The following is a 5,333-nucleotide window of genomic DNA, read 5'->3' as shown; positions in this document are numbered from 1 at the left end:
AATAAAACAAAAAGGCAAAAGAGAGTCACTTACTGTTATAGTTTCTTCAATGAGAATATTGACCAAGGTTACCGTGGTCTTTTCCGTAGGCTTTTCCTTCCACGGCTAAACCTAAACTGTCCTCCCCTCTTTTACACGAGAACATTACTGTGTGATACATGATCCCTATTGATCGGCCTTTCCTTTTTTTTTTTTTCGATCCCTTTTGATCGAACTCCCCCTTTTTCCCTTCATACGAACCCTTTTGATCGACACCACCACTTTTTTTTTTCCTTCCTTCCCCCTCCCAAAAAGAAAAGCTCTACATTGTATTTGTCCCATCTTAGTTGAGCCCTGTGTGGCTAATAAAAGAAATGTATCTATCTATCTATCTATCTACAGTAATCACTCACACAAATACAAATACGTACATACATATAAAGAAATGAATGTATATTATACATGAAATATAAAAGTATGGAAAATACCTAATGGAGTTGAAGCTGCTGCTGCTGTTAGTACTACTACTACTACTACTACTACTACTACTACTACTACTACTACTACTGCTACTACTACTACTACTACTACTACTACTACTACTACTACTAATAATAATAATAGCGATAATTTGGGATTCTATTTCAGGCACAAGTCCTGTGATTTTGAAGGGAAGACGTAAATCTGTAATATCGACCTTAGTAATGACTGGTACAAAATCTTGAGAATCCCTCAAAAAATGATAGATAAAGATATATTTTTTGATCGAGCAGAAAACGTTAATCTATCAAATTCAGGAATTTCCTAGCTGTAAGAATTGTTACAGCTTGATTAAACATGGGTTTATACCATACAATATTTCTATTTTTAATCCTACAATTTTTGCTTTCACTGCTCTCATTTTACCTATCTTAAGCTATCGAAGAATCTACTATTTCTGAGCGTTTCAAAATGATACTCAACTACTTCGTTAAAGCATCTTTATTAGAAGATAACAGGCATATTTAGTTAACATTGTCAATTAACCTTTTCAAGATGCTACGTGGCTGATTTGAATACCGATGCATTTATATTAATTTCTCATTTGGTTTGGAGAATGGTCTCAAACTATTATTTTCTAGTCTAATGTTTCTGTTCAGGAAAATAATACCATAAAATTTGTGGTGGTATCAAGTCCTATTTTTTGAAGAAATCTAATCAGACCTTTCCTAAATCTATTGAAGATATAATCATTATTATTCTTTGTTTGAATTAGGTTATTATCGCTAGAATGTATAACCCCATAATTTTATTTCCCACAAATACCATCATATGCTCCCAAAGATACATCGAATTTTCGTTTCAGTTTTTCTTAACCAATGTTTAGTTATCAATAAATGACTGATTTTCACGCATTCAAAATAGCATCAAAATCGAGTCAATGCTCATTTGGTCAACATTACTACCATCCTCCTACGCTTTTATTAATTTTGTTGCTGTTGTTAGTGGTGGCGGTGGTAGCTGCAGTAATGGCCGTAGTATTTATTATTATTATTACCACCATCATCATTACAATTATCAACATTATTATAACTGCCCATTTTGAAAAGGTTTAAATTTATCTATAACATTCTTTTCTCTGAATTTTCTCTCGATTTCACTTGAATTGTGTAGTTTGTAGAATGAGAATGTTATAACTTTTTCTTTCTAAGCACATGTTGCCAGGTGGTTGCTCTAAGGTGTCTGACAGACATCGGAGTCCCTAATTTGCTGTCGGTGCACAGGTGAACGTTCTGATAATAGATTCATTTTTAACAAACCCATATACACAAGAACGTGAATGGCCGTCGTTTCGGGACTTTGCCTCGGAAAAAAATATTGTAGACATGCAAAAATACGTCGTAAAGAGTTCCAAAGAACATCATCAGATTTCAGACATGGTTTTCAGCGTGATTCCGTCCGTTCAGTATGAGATATAGCCTAGTCGATGAGAACGAAGCCAGAACTTTTTTTGCTATATATAGCAAACAGTAAACCATACATCTGCTAGTGTATTGAGGTTTCTTAAGCAGGAAACAATCTATTGTTTGCATACTAAACATTTGAGATTAATATACAAATGTGGACATTTATTTTTAACATGCCCTTGTACACTAGAACGTGAAATGTATTTTTCGAGAAAAATATTCTGTATAATGTTCGTGTGTAAAAACACACCGTACCGAGCATCATTGACGTCAGCAAATATCAGAAACGATGTTTTCGAAGTAAGGACCACCTCTTCAGTGGTCCTTATCGTTGTGGTAATTTGTAGTCGGTATTTTTTCTTGTATACAAGAAGCACCTTATCTGGTAGTCTTCTGATGTTACTTGACGCTTTAGCTCATTGAACTTTAACATACAGAACGTACTGCTAGATTTCGGATTGAAAGTCTTCAATATTTTAGTGTTCAGGAACGTGTTAAGCTCATCAGTACCTTTTCTCTCACTCTTTTTCTCTCTTCGGCTCTCTATCTATCAAGCTTTCTCCCCCCCACCCCTGTCTACTTGTCTGTCTGCCTATTTCTGCTTCTCCCTGTATACATACATACCTCTCCCACCACACACACACGCATAGCTTTCGCAGCTAATGTTTAATCCGAAAGTATTCCAAATCATTGCACTACTCAGAATAGCGGTCCATGCAGAATTAAACACAATGTGTATATGTATTTCGAAAGATGAGCTTGATTGGTAAATGGCTAAATGTAACTTGATGTGAGTTGAAACTGTTACAATTACATTGGGGATGAGCCATTTAAAAACCCGAAAGCACACACAGGTTTTACATTCACTTTTCAGTTATTTCTTCACTGCAGTAAGACAGGCAGTAAACGTAGTAAAGAGGCGAAAATGCCAACGTCAACGGAATAGTGACAGATTTACTTAAAAAAAAGAGAAACGGATTGAAACAAGAAACGAAACTTGGACACACTGACATTTAGAAGAATCAAGCTACAATCAGTTAATTGAAATCAAACTATCAAAACGTTACATAGGCAAACACATATAAACACGTAATCATAGACACATAGACACATAGACACATACAGGTATAGGTCTAAAAATCAAAATCGCATAAACAAAAGCTGAATAAAACTACCATAAAACTGTCCACTAAAAACCACTCAGCTATAGAAACAGAGCGGAGGAGCAACAAACCGTAAAATGTCTTCCCGTACAGTTGGCAAACAAGTTGTCTTCGTATAAACTTTAACATATAAATTTAGATTTCGTTGATATTATGGATTTCTCAGATGAGAAAAACACCAAGATCAACGAACTGTAAACAAAAGCCTACTTATTTTAAAAAGCAGGATGTATGCTCTAAAGAATTTCATAAAAATAAAATTGCTAAATAGAAAAATTACTATGAATACATTGGAGATCAAAACAAAAACAATAAAAGAAATATCTAAGCAACAAATTGAAAGACCTACAAGATAAACGAGATAGAAACATGACCATAAATGAAAATATATATATATACATATATAATGTAAACAATCAGCCACAAGCAACACCCATAAAAACCGACCAATGCAATGAAATGGTATAAAGAACAAACTCACACCGATGAATACATACACACACACATATATATATAATCGATATGGCATTTCTCGCCTGATGATATAGCAGTTGTTACCTGAAGATCGCAGCGGCACAAAACTTGAGACTCAAGAAACGAGTACAGTTGGAATAAACTATCCACTCCGTAATATATTTTAAGTTCTCTCTCCTGTATTGGTTCATTGCATTTAAATTACTATTTCAACTATATGTACAAGGGCTGAAATTTTGGAAGGGTTTCGAATCGATTACATCGATCCCAGAGCTCAACTGGGTCTTATTTTATAGACCTTGAAAGGATCAAAGGCGAAATCAATCTCGGTGGAATTTGAATCCAAAATGAAAATATATAATAATGTATGTCGCCACTTCAACGTGAGTGTTCCGTGGGAACTGACGTTACTGCGAATTTTTAAACCCAAGAGTACATTTCCTGTAGCTGGTTAACGATGCAACCTGCATCTGATATATTGCAAACAAGGGAGAGAACCCTTACCACCTTCTAGTGACAGAACCAGCAGATTCGCTTGGCTTCGGGCTATTGCATCCCTTCCTCGGTGCTGGACACCTTGTCTGATAGAGATGGTAGTAGTTCGATCAAATCTGAATATAAATAAATTCAAGTGACATTCAGTCGCTGCGATATCTGCTCAGAGGCCTACACAAAGTTGCAGAAAGTGTATGGAAAGGAATCTATAAGTCGCACACAAGTATACGAGTGGTTCAGACGTTTCCAAGATGGCCGAAAACCGAGAACACCGCAGATATACATGCAGCTGTGAGGCGAAATCGTCGTATCACCATCCGTGAGTTATTAGAGAATGTACAGATTGGTTATTGTTCAGTTCAATCCATTATCACTGAAGATTTGGGTATGAGACGCGTGTCTGCCATGTTTACACTATAACTGCTCTCAGCTGACCAAAAAGATACTCGCGTTTCAGTTACACAAAATCTCCTTGATTGTGTTGAGAACGATGAAAAATTTTGAAAACCTTATGTAGGCCTCTGAGCAGGTAACGCTATGATTTTGGCAAAATTTGATGCAGATTCTCTGCTGAATTTTTTCTGCCATGGTCAATGCGACGATCACACGCTGCACACCTTCCTTCCAAGCACTGCTGTAAACAGTGGAAGTGAGCTAGAACATTAAGACTTTGTACCCATGCACGGCAGAGTTCAAGTTCAATCTGTGCCAAGCGGCTTTTCTCTCCATGCTTTAACTTCGTTACTATGGCAACAGTGCAGATGCTATTGATTGGACCACATATACATGCATACACATGCATATGTGTACATGTGTGTTCATATATATAAATGTACATATATGATATACTTCAGTCTGTTATGTTTTATTCATTGAACTGCAGCTATTCTCCATCATCAATGAGTTACTCTATCGAATCGCCCGCAGTACGTATATATTATAGACATATTCTAAATGATTGATACAGGAGACAGACTGTACTGGAAACTTTATTTATCACATCGACCTTTTTGGCAAACTTCTGCACTGATCCTTGGTGGGTGGAGAACGATTTAATGAAATCGAATGCGCCACACAGTGCAGAAGAAACCTAATCAGGTGACATAATAGGCGTCCAGGTGATAAGATATACGCCTGGTAGGTGTTGGCTGAGAACGTGCTCTGCCGCACACTACTAGGGACATACACAAAGTAAGGTTTGGCTGCTAAATTTTAAAATTTCATATCAAAACTTTAATTTTATTTATTACTAATGATAGACATTGATATATATATA

Source organism: Octopus bimaculoides, chromosome 6 (genome assembly GCF_001194135.2).
Source record: "Octopus bimaculoides isolate UCB-OBI-ISO-001 chromosome 6, ASM119413v2, whole genome shotgun sequence".
Classification (NCBI taxonomy): domain Eukaryota; kingdom Metazoa; phylum Mollusca; class Cephalopoda; order Octopoda; family Octopodidae; genus Octopus; species Octopus bimaculoides.
Note: the sequence above shows the minus strand (reverse complement) of the source record.